This window comes from Canis lupus, chromosome 22 (genome assembly GCF_011100685.1).
Source record: "Canis lupus familiaris isolate Mischka breed German Shepherd chromosome 22, alternate assembly UU_Cfam_GSD_1.0, whole genome shotgun sequence".
In the NCBI taxonomy this organism is placed as follows: domain Eukaryota; kingdom Metazoa; phylum Chordata; class Mammalia; order Carnivora; family Canidae; genus Canis; species Canis lupus.
Genome location: NC_049243.1, coordinates 22,898,286 through 22,911,102, shown reverse-complemented (window position 1 = coordinate 22,911,102; position 12,817 = coordinate 22,898,286). Strand labels below are relative to the sequence as shown.

General features: G+C 33.3%; 1 long non-coding RNA gene across 1 annotated transcript in view; it reads left to right on the top strand.

Annotated features, from left to right (window-relative positions):
• The first annotated feature begins 4,946 nt into the window (after positions 1–4,946).
• Positions 4,947–12,817, top strand: part of LOC111091787 — a 65,599-nt gene continuing 57,728 nt past the window's right edge. Inside the window, exon 1 of the long non-coding RNA XR_005376022.1 lies at positions 4,947–5,083. This is a non-coding gene — a long non-coding RNA (uncharacterized LOC111091787). The remainder of the gene's footprint in view (positions 5,084–12,817) is intronic.

Genomic DNA, 12,817 nt, shown 5'->3' with positions numbered 1-12,817 from the left:
TAGTATTTTTCCTCCACCTCCATGTTGCTAATAGTTATTCTGACTCCGCCAGAGCCAGAGGGAGAAGTAAGGGTGACAAAAAATTTTACTCTGGTGGTACTGTCTTAAGATGACAAGCGTTTAAAACAGACTCATGCTCTTATGATATTTTAATAAATTTTGCTTTTTCTATAAATGCTGATGATGCATTTCCCTCTAGCTGGCTATTACCTTCTCAGCTACTGGTTTTTCCTGAGATCAAGTCAATACTAATTCTTTGTCTTTTTGGATTCCATATCCCTTAAGTGGTTCCTTTGGTAGGATGTAAAATGAATCAAGTTGGCTTTCCCCTCATGTGGTATCTCACTACTTAGGCTCAATCTTGATCCAAAAAACTATAGGAAAGAAAGATAACTCCCAAACAGTGACACTTTCCTTAGCTCCATTTCTAAAACATCTAGCCAGCTATTTTCCTTTTTTCTAGATCAGGAATCAGAAAAGTAATGTTCGCCAGCCAAATGCAACCTACTACCTGTTTGTGTTAATAAAGTTGTATTGGTACACATACCACTTTAATACTCAATATCTGGTATTTGAACACTTCAGTAGAAACCTCCAAGATTCATATCTTGTCACCAAAAAAAAAGTATTAAGGTAAATCACCTCTTACCTCTTACTTGGTACGTGCTTAACTCTATTAAAGTGGAGTTTTTGTGAAGAGCCAACAGCTCTCTGTAATTTTTTTCAAAATTTTCAAATAGAATTACAAATTTCCAAATTGTTTTTTTTTTCAAATTTCCAAATTCTTATTCACATGGAATTAAAAATGACTTACCTGTTTGGGAAATTGGAGAAAAATAGCAAAGCACAGATGCCTCAAGTAATTATGTTCTCTGTATTGTGTCTGCCTATTTAAAGAGTGGAATGATATTCTCAGACCTTGTTTCATTTTTACGGATATGTGGTCAGACCCTAAACATTCTACGGGGGGCTCTAGAGGCCAATTCTCTAACCATCCCCATGTGAGAAATATGTGTAAGAGACCGTTCAGGAGGTTGTAGTCACAAGTGTCCCATCAGGTATTCCATCTAAGAGTCAAGATTTCAGAGGACTGTTAGGGATCTTGGTTGTGTCATTGTACTCTAGTCTGTTCTCTAATCTATTCCTATCAAAAAAAAGTTGATCTTTAAATCTCTGTTTGCTATTTTGCTTATTTTGGTTGGCACTCTAAAGGATTGTGAGTCATTTCACATTCCTAATTTAACACAACCTTATTAGTAACTAGTAGGAACTCAATTAAAGTCAGTTCTTACTTTCATTATTATAAGCCATAGGTTCTGATTTTATACCTTAGGATTTGCAATTAGCAAAGGGAAAATATTATTTAAGGTGAACTTAAATCTTTTCTTCCTTTACCTTTCCTCTTTTTTGCTTTTAGCTTAATATTTTAAAAGTAAATTCAAAAGATTTTTAGATCTTCTAGACTGAATAGGTCTTGACTAGCTTTCACTTGAAACTTTTAAGGTCACCAAAGACCATAATTTGAATATTATAAACGAATATTTGAATATTATAAATGAATATGCATGTATATGTATATAATGTATATAATATGTGCATATATAAATAAATATATATCTTTGTCGTGAAAGAGAGAGAATCCTTGTTAATTCTTACAACATACATGTATATAGAAAGTATATGACCCTGAAACATACAGATTGACGTTATATGCTCCTGGTAGACATGAATTTCATTATTTATTTCTACAAATAGTCTCTCTCTCACAACTTAGCAAATTTTTACAGTTTGGCACATTACAAATTGTTATTTCAAGAGAAATATTTTTAAAATAAAGTTAAAGCCAGATAAATGTTAAGGTTTGGAAATTTGACAGTGCATTCTTATAAATGGCTGACCTTTTTTGTGCTTATCTGAAATAAAATGGATCTAATAATCTCTTGATTATTTGCAAATCTCTAAATCTAGTCACTGCAGAAAAGAAGTATACACTGGTTCAATCAATATTTTATCCCAATATGACTGACAATGACATTAACTTTTATCTAGCAGGAAAAAATTAAAATAGGGATCCCTGGGTGGCGCAGCGGTTTAGCGCCTGCCTTTGGCCCAGGGCGCGATCCTGGAGACCCGGGATCGATTCCCACGTCAGGTTCCCAGTGCATGGAGCCTGCTTCTCCCTCTGTCTGTGTCTCTGCCTCTCTCTCTCTCTCTCTCTCTGTGACTATCATAAAAAAAAAAAATTAAAATAGTTAGGATATTTGAGTTGAAATAACACCTGAACTACTTTATTCACAGCTAGTGTCTTCCTCTTGAAATGCTTTATGTCTTACCAAATTGCCTGAAATACTTTCTAGACCAAGGTAGAACACACTCACACAAACACACACAGTCACATTTATTTCCGCAAAAATGAATGAAATAGGCATTAAAAGAATGCCTCTAACAGCAATTCTAGTTCACACAAGGAAGACATTTCAAAGAAAAATATAATAAAAAGTATCAGAATCATATGTCCTAGTTTTGAAATTTCATGTTGCTATCTTAAGGTTCATTTAAAATTTTTCTTTTACTATCACTTGAACATTTTTGAAAGTGAGGCAAGAGTTACATAATGAAATAACAAAACGAAAATACATAGTATCTTATCATCTCAGAGCTGAAGGATTTTGTAAAAGATAGAGTGTTAACAGCTTAGTTAACACTAGAAACAAATTCGGTATTGTGACATGACCAAAGTTGGAGACTCAGTCTTGCAGAGTCTTGAGACTCTGTTCTCCACTACCTGTTGAGACTCTGCCCTCCACTACCCAATGCTCACAAAAAGTCAACAATACAATGGGGAATTGATGATATTTATATCAGTCATAACATTATTCCCAGATTTTCTTCATTAGCATTGCCAAATGTTCCATTCAACTATTTTCCTTACATCTTTTTTTTTTTTATTATTTTCCTTACATCTTTGCCTTCAAACACAACAATTTATTTTTCCATGGCTAATAAAGCATCCATATTTCACTTGAATCTATCATTGGAGTTTCTGGCAATTGGCATTTTAAGATAAGCATACAAATAAAGGGATATGGCTTCAGAGGAAGATGTCTTGGTAACGTTCAATTTTTGTCTCATGTAAAGGAGCATGGCTTCCTCTCAGGAAGCTGTACTCTAATACAAAAATTATAGAATTATAAAAACCTTTTTAGTCATCCCAAATGATACTTTAAGAAAGACTATTCTATATTTTCTCCTCTACATAGCTGTACAAAACGTCAGCTTGGAGCAACTTGTGGAAAAAATAGCCACAAAATAACACTAAATGTATAGAGACAGTTTAAGTATTATCCATTAGACACACATAGCATTCTAAGAATGATTTTTAAAATTTTCTTAAAGATTTTATTTGTTTGAGAGAGACAAAGAAATACAGCAGGGAGAGGGGCAGAGGGGGAGGGACAAGCAGACTCCCTGCTGAGTGGAAAGCCTGACACAGGGCTCAATCTCAGGACCCTGGGATCATAACCTGAACCAAAGTCAGACATTTAGCTGACTGACCCACCCAGGCACCCCATAATTTTTAAATGTATGCCAAAGCATTATCTAAATAATGGTAAACATTGGATGCATCTCAGTTTATTACTTTCATGCAGAAGATGCCTCTAAAATGTCTAACAAGACCTTATTCTTTTGAAAAACAATAACCTTTTAGAACGAGCAAAAATATACCATTATTTTAAAAATTAATAAAAATTTCTAGAGCCAAATGTAACTTCCCATCATATTGTTCCCTCAGATGACAGTGATAAAATAGAATGATATTCGTGATGTTGAAGATTTGCAAAGAAAGCAGATTAACTTTATACCCAAATGATTCATGATATGTTAAATAAAATATGAACAGTTTCTTCTTTACCAATAATGGATTAAAACCTGGCTTAGCTAAACTGTTCCATATAGATTACTCTTTTTGAAGCAGAAAGAAAACAGCCATTCAAATTCACATTTTTTTCTATCCCTTAGCCTTTTCCCAGATTGTGAACTTCAAAGCACAGTCTTGAATAGATAATTTTATAAGGATGGAACCATCACTATATCTGCTTTTCAGAGAGATATTAATATGCCAAAAACATGAATTTGGTCACAATTACAATATTGAATGCTACTTGAAACTGGGTAAAAATAAGACTTTCTTTTGCTCAGTTACTACTTCCAATTTACTACCTTGGTACAGTAATTCTAACAGTGAAGTACTGGGATCTCTACTGCCTTCCACCAAGTGCATGGATTATAATGAAAGCAAAAGAAGAAAAATATAGAGCAGGATTTATAATTCAGTCAGATTACAAAGAATTATTTTCTTAAAATTTGATTTTCTATTTGTTAATCTGTTTTTCCTTAATGAATTTCAGTAAATAAGGTAGTAAAAAAAAGACAAAATAATACTTGGACCTAATCAATAATTTTAGTTTAGGCTAATACTTCCTTTAGCATCTTTATAGAATTTACCCCAATGTTTGAATGAATCATGCAGAATTCTTATATTTTCAGAACTCTGGCCCTACCTGGTGTGCCTCCTAGCCAAGATGGTGACCTGCTGGCTGTTTTAAAGATATGTATCTAACATGTCTCGGTGCAGAGCAAAAGAAATGAGGGGTACAAATCCATGTGATTCTCTTTCTGCTTCAAAATGGTTATGATCTCATGGGTCAGGGGATAGAGCCTGCATCAGGCTCCCAGCTCAGTGGGGACTTATGCTTGGAGATTCTCTCCTTCTGCCCTTTCCCCTGCTCTCTCTCTAAAAGAAATAGATAAATCTTTTAAAAAATACAGGAATATATTTAAATTCATTCTCTTATTATATATTTCACTAGTAAATGAATAATTTTATTAAAGATTAGTATTTTATATTTGTTAATGTTTATATGAGGTTTTATTGCTTACAGTATAACAGATCATAGGCAATGACCTATTTCATCTCTAAATGAAAGCTTAACATGTGAAGAAGAATGTAAATCAACTAAATGTAGTGGAGAAACAGGAAAATGGAATTAAGAAAATGTGGAGCAGAATACAGGCTGTACAGGTAAAGTAAGTACATCAGAATCTAACCTTGTTCCTATATTGAACAACCTGACTCAAATCTCTCCTTTGTTTTCCATAGACTACTGCTCTAGAGTAGCCTTGCATTATTGCTTCCCCATACCTAGCATGCTTCCCATCCTAAATTCCTGTCTTTGTTTCTCTCACTCTTTCTTCTGCCTTGGACATGTGCATGCTTAGTTTTCCCTAAACTCAATTATATGCTCAAATTAAAGTCTCACCAGTTTTTTTCTCAAATTCTGTGTTTCTGTGGCACTAGTCTGATTGGCATTCAAAGTCGACTATAACTTCATTGCACTAGTCTTTCCTGCATAGTATTTTTTTTTTAATATTCTCCTCTACTACCTAGTCACCAATCTGTTGTTCCCAGAGGAATACAGTGTTTTCTCTCTTCTCTTTTCATTTTCTTTACCATTATAATCATCTTTTTTACTGATCACTCTCAACTTGCAATACCCATCCAATCCACTGGACAAACCAACTGCACACAGTACAGATATTTCCAAGCAGAGAATCTCAAAAGTGAAAGAATTTCCCCACAACATTTACATGTTCATTGTATAAGCTTTACCTTTATTAATGGTATCACTATCCACCTTGTTTCAGTTGCTAGGGCAATATAAGGTTTTTATATCAGCTCTAATTCCAATCTAGAATTAAATTAAATTTCTCCTTTTTAAAGCTTTAGAGGTATAATTAAAATTGTCATATATATTTAAAGGATACAACATGTTTTGATGTGCATAAACATTATAAAAAGATTTCCCCTTCAAATTAATCAACACAGCTATCATATATCTACTTTTTTGTGTTCTTGTGAGAACACTTAAGCCCTACTCTCTGAGAAAATTTCAATTGTATGATTCAATATAATTAAGTATAGACACCATATTATATACTAGATCCTCAGACATTATTCTTCTTATAGCTGAAAGTTTCTAACCTTAAGGCAGGTAATTATCCAGCCTCTAATGATCTTTTTTGACTTCTTAGTTATGATCTGAATCACACAATAAAGAATTTGTCCCCATTTTCTGGGCTTCTTACAAAGTGCAAAACAAAGAGTTGAAGACAATCCGGAATTCCTTTTTTGTTAGTTTTGGAGTCACAGGCCAAGGGTGACTTTTCTTCTTGAATTATGTTATCAAATAATCTCTCTCCCTCCTTTTATTTATTTATTTATTTTTTTGGTAGGAGAAATCAGTATCCAAATGGACCCTGGGTCTATTTGAAAATAAGACTATCAGAAAGACTGGCAATAGTCCATCAGGATAAGTCCTTGCCCCATTTTGCCTACAGAAACCTATAGACTTTGATGCTACAAATCAAATATCACTTGTTGAGGGCTACCTAACTCTCTGGTTGTGTAGCAAAAATACCATAGGTAGCTGACTAGTATTTTACATTTTCAATGTCATTCAACAAAGCAGTCAGGTGCCAGATAATAAGAGATCATCTGTTAAAGATCAGAGTCAGAAAATTTACCTAAAGGTGAACCTTCCTTTTAAAGTCTATAAAAGTAAGAGTATCAGTCATGATAGTGTCTTCCCAAGCTCTACATTTATGAAACTTTGCTTACAAAACAGAGCTCCTACAAAAAGTCCTATGTGAGATGTTAAATGGAGTTTTATGTGTTTAGCTATCTTTTTGTGATATTTGCTTCAAAATTGTGTTTACTGGTTGATAATATTAAACTTGAAGTTATTTGTTTCATTATAATGGGGCTAGATGATCTATATCTATATCTGTATCTATATCTATCTATATCTATCTATACTAGTTAAGAGCTAGTATGATCTATTGTAGCCAAAATCTTAAACCAGTAAAAATAAAATAAAATGGTTATAAAAATAAAGAATATTAACATTCATAAAAACATGATAGTCTGTTATTTCAGTCATCTGTATCTTGTTCTCTGGGTCTCAGCCAAAAAGTTCAGCTTTACATCATGACTTACATGAGCATGAAGGTGTCTGCTTCTGGAGAATTTCCAAGAATTCACAATTTAAAGTCTCCAGCCAAAACATCCTTTTACTAGTAGGAGGATGGCTTGTGTCTCCTAAATAAATAGTTGTGATTATAAAAACCAACCTGTTTGAGTTTTGCTCAGTTACTGGCAATGTCCCTCCCATTGGAGTTTCAGGCTCTTTGATTTCTCTCCCACAATATCAGGTCATTAAGTGCTTTGCAAAGGTTAGTTTCAGAATTATATTTCTTCTTCCTAACTTTTCTGAAGATGACTATAGTTTGAACAGTAATATTTCTAAGTAGCAAGGTTTTGTAATTTTTTTAATATTATTCACTCTAAATTGATGCTCTTTTTCCCTAGATTGGGAATGAAGCAAATATTTTTGCTAAAATTTAATCAGTAACCCTCTATCAAGTAAGATTGTGGTAGTAAGCAAACAGTGAACAGACATATTTAAAATTCTTTGTAGGGAATACTTTATGAAACTCTTCTGAATGTGTCTGAAGTTACCCTGAGCCTGGGCTTCTTGTCCATACCCCATCTTTATGTGTTTACCAGGATAATGGTGATGACAGATGGGACACAAAGCAGATATTCCTCAGCAATTTTAGTAAACGCCCCTGGTCCAATATTAGTTTACTGTAGTATTGCAAGTTTTGGGGGGAAGCAAGTGACTGATCTGAAAGTGCCATAGATTATTTTCATGTAATATAAAGCCAGATTTCTCCTAGTATTTCTTTTTTTTTTTTTAAATTTTGGTATCAATCCCTGGTATTCCACAATAGCTTCTTTAAACTTCTTTAAAGAATTGGCTTGTAGTGTTAAGGGGCCAAGATCTTAATTAAAGCTCCTATTTTTCATAATGATTACCTAAGACATTTCCCTTTGCCTTCAAGTTATCCTTTTGTGTGCAGACTTCTAATTTATAATGACTATACTTCAAAAGTATCAGGGCAGAAAGAGTTCTTTAATCTATTGGATATTCTGAATTGGAATTCCTGGTGTTATTGAAAATGCTTGCTGTTTCCAAAGCATAACAAAAATCACATACTATATGCAAAACATGTCTGCTACTACAATAAATGTTAGCTCTCTTATCTCTACCCGTTTGCCAAGATCTAGGGTATGCAATGTGTTCTGCCATCTGGGCGGATTTGGTCTCTAGTAAAAAGGGTCATATTCTATGGATAAGTTGGATTCTGTTTCAATAAATCCTGAAAACTTCCTGTCTGATCCTAAGATAAGACTCATTAACAAGCAAGTAAACCCACTTGTTTATAAATACTGAATTTTTAAAATAACAACAAAGATTGCTCAGTGTGAGGAACCATCAAGTTTAAAGGAAAATCTAAGTCCCAATGCCTAGAATCTTCCATCATTTGAACTAAAGCTTTTATTGATGTGACACACAGTGCAGGCTTTTGCCACAGAATAAAAATAAATGTTAATGTTTGGTGTCTGATGATTCCCATGAAGTTGAGTCAGAATATAAGACTTGTTTAGATCACTTATTCATGAATGGATGGGAAATTATTGAAGGCCTCATTTTAAATCATAAAATGTTTACTTCTGCTTAGGGGTTTAATCATTGAAAACCTGATTAAATTATAGATATACATAGTGGTCTGAGAAAAGTAATGAACCCTTTGCTTGCACTGATGAATGAGACCAATGCATCTTCTAATTATCTCTTGACCAAAATGAAAAAATTTTAATGGTGTCAATTCGGTCATAATTGAAAGATTTGATTCTTGGAATATATCCTGGGATAAGTTGTGTCCTTTGTTTTGACAAAGTGTAATTTTCCTTAAAAGCATTATGTTCTTTTTGAGCTTATGAAAGATATGGAATGAATTTTAGGCATTATATTATCAATAAAACATAGTAAGAGGTGATCCATGTACAGGATAAAAGAATCTTAGGAATATTTAAGATGATTAAGGTTTTAGTTGTGAAAAATGGTGTCTTAGTAAACTGCTAAGACATAATACTGCAGGTATATTTTAGACCTTCCCAGGAAAAGGCCAGCTACTTAATTAACTTAATGAGGAGGCCACTAAAAAAAAGAAAAGTGCAGGTATACAATTGTAAAATGTGTAGGCTTAGGTGGCTCTGTAGATGAAATATTACTTGGGTTCGGTATCATGAAAAACAAGAGATTACTATTTTCTTTTTATGGCCCTGAAGGACTGAACAAATCAGTATCTTTTTCTGGGTGTTTTGTGACTTAGAGAATGAAAGTATTACAATGATTGGTACAAATATGGTAAGTCTTTTTTCTACTAGGCTTTCAATGATTGGTTGTATCCTTCTTTGCCTTTCATTTTAGGGGAAAATGTGTGAGTTGTGTAAAAGTATGTATGAGACAATCTAAACTTTAATATATTCAATATCGATAAGTCTATTAATATCAGAAGAATATTTGCACCATACAAAGCCCATGAACTTCTGGATATCTTCAATTGGAGCTTCATTTAAAACAAGCAAGCTAGTAGGTCAATATTCAAATTACCTATGACTTGATTGTGAATAACAGAGTCCTTGGTTTATCTCCAGAAAGAGGTCTCCATTTCAATAGATAGTTACATTCACAACATAAACTCATGCCTATTAAGTCATCAAGCATGGTTTCACAAGAGAAAAAATATTCATTGGTTAGAAGCACACTGGTAAGATTTTATTGGCTAATGAATGGGTAACATCTGAAGTTTGTTATAACAATGTCTACTTTCAGAGTAGTCATTCTTTCCTGGGGTGAGATTTTGTGATAGTGGCAAAATTTAAGGTTAATTATATTATAACACATGATATCAATAAAATCTTTACTCTGATTGTTCTTTAATATTTAGACAAAGTTATTCTGAGGAGTTTAAGAGAAAACTAGATTAAGTGCTTAGTTCTTTTTCAGAGTACCTGCATCATTTACCCACATTATTTTTTTGTTTTTCAATTTCTTGGCTAGCATAGAACAACTGCAGAATTGTGGGGATCTGCATCAGACAAAGTTCTCCAGAGAACCAGAACCAACAGGGGCGTGTGTGTGTGTGTGTGTGTGTGTGTGTGTGTGTGAAGAGGGAGAGAAAGATGGATTTTTTTAAAGGAGTTAGCTCATGTGATTATAGAGGCTGACAAGTTCAAAATCTGCAGAGTGGCTAGCAGGCTGAAAACCCAGGGAAGAGCCAGTGTCACAGCTCTGTAGAAAAGCCATTTGCTGCAGAATTTGCTCTTGCTCAGAGGAGTCAATCTTTTTGTTTTGTTCAGGCCTTCAACTGATAGAATGAGGCCCATCCATATTATGCAAAACAATCTGTTTTACTTAAAATCCACCAATTTAAAATGGTAATATCATCCAAATACACCCTAACAGAAACATCCAGAACAATATTTGACCACATATCTGGGCTCCATAGCCCAGCCAAGTTGACATATTAAATTAACTATCACAGGATCTAAAAGAGTAAGACTATTAAATTTCATACTTTAAAAAAATCTTCTTTGTCAAATTATTCTTTAAGAAGTATATTTATAAAGTAATTTTGATTTCTTTTGGAGGTCTCCTCAAAAAAATTTTATAAGGCAAACCTTTTGATATTTTAAATTTTGTCCATTTTTTTGTGTGCTGAGACACTTCTCAAATGAATCATTGCGTTCACATCAAAAGTTTCCCCAAGTGGCCACTGTAATTTTGAAAATTTGAAATTTAGAAAGATTGTTGGCCAAAGGCAAACCGTGTCCTATAAAGATGCCAGTCTGACAAGGCTTTTGGGACTTGTTGGCCCTTAGTACTGAGTCAAGAGACAGATTTATTGTGTCTATTTTTATCTTCTTGTCTATGAACTTTCTCTTATAAACTCACAACAGAAAATGAAAAGGACAATCCAAGAGATAAATGATGCTGTGGTAAAAGGACAGATTTTTACTGACCTGAGTCCAAGGAAAAGGTTTTTAAAACTGATGAAATAAGAAGATTACTTTAAAAAATGTTTCTTTTATTTCTAAGAGACAAAATTATCACAGAATTTGGGATCTTAAAGAAATAGGGGCTCAGACTCAAAGTGGGACCCTATTTCACCCTCATTATCAGAAAGACACTCCAAGCAGGAGACTCACGGGAACTTAAGGGCAGTTTTCCATAAGAGCATCAAATCTTAATAGCCAGTTTTAGCAAGACCTTCAAGCTGTCTACTGCTGAGTAGTTAAATTAGCAAAGAAAGAAAGAAAGAAAGAGAAAGAAAGAAAGAAGAAAGAAAGAAAGAAAGAAAGAAAGAAAGAAAGAAAGAAAGAAAGAAAGAAAAGAAAAGAAAGCCTACTCATCAAATGGTCTAAAAGTATAAATTTATGCTCAAGGGAGAAATATACCTTGGCAGAATCTTAGTAATGATTCAAAATAGGGAAGTTAGGAAAAATATTAATGATGTTTTGGGGTATGAGTTCAATGGATTTAACATAGATCATCCAAGGCAGGTGACTGTTTGGTGAAGTTTGTAACACAGTAGGTGAATACTGGTTTACATGGAAAGATGCAGGTCTTAAATATGGTAAAGAAAACTGTGTTCTGATAATTGAGCTTTTCATACAGTTGAGAAATTGTTTTGATAAAACAACTTGCCCTAATGAGCAAACTTTTAACCCAGAAAAATTATAAGCATTTCCTGAAGCAAAGAGCAAAGATAGTGACTATGGCAGTCTGTTGTCCTGGACTTTCCTGGATTTTCCTGGAGCAAATAGTTATTTTTTTAAGATTTTACTTATTTATTCATGAGAATATATATATATATATATATATATATATATATATATATATATAGAGAGAGAGAGAGAGAGAGAGAGAGAGAGAGAGAGAGAGGCAGAGACACAGGCAGAGGGAGAAGCAGGCTCCATGCAGGGAACCTGACATGGGACTTGATCCCGGGTGTCCAGGATCACACCCTGGGCTGAAGGCAGGCGCTAAACCACTGAGCCACCCAGGGATCCCTGCAAATAGTTATTATTATAGTGTTGATGGATGGAGACTATGTGAATCATGTTACTTCCTGATCTCAATAGTGAAGTAATGTAGATTTGTGGTAAATACCCTTTGTTATCTTTTATATTAAAATTATTCTTACAATTAAATTTCTTTCTTGAGTTTAATTGAGGCAACAGGACAAATAAACTTGAATTTAATACTAAGACTAAAAGAATGGGACTAAAAATGATACAGTAGGATATTGAGCTTTGAAAGTAATCATAGGATGTTTGAGTCATGAGGTTAATTATATCTAAAAACAGATGTGAAAAAAATAAAGACAGTTGTGAAGACAATGAAATACCTTAAGAGTTTTTGAGAAATAATTTAAATAAAATATTAAATTTAATAATGTGTTTGTTTACATTTTTGTGTTAGTCTTTAAAAATCTTAAAAATGAAGAGGACTCTACTGAATTTTAAAAATTAGCTTTTCCAGTGAGCAATAACAATGCGTAGTTCTCTAGGATTCATGAAGAGATTCTTTTCACAATTACTGATTTATTAGTGGAAGTTTATTATCTTAGTTCTATACCACTGTAATGGAAAAAGGGATTCTTTTACCTCATTTGGAGGATATTAAAATAATTAAAAAGTCATTTTATTGCCTCTTATTTGAGTTTTCCTGATTTTTATGGATACTGATTGAAGTGAAAATTTTTTTAAATCTAATTTTTAAATGAAACATTAGATCTGCTTATCACCTATTCTTTTTCTTCATAAGGTTCTTTTCTTTCTCAT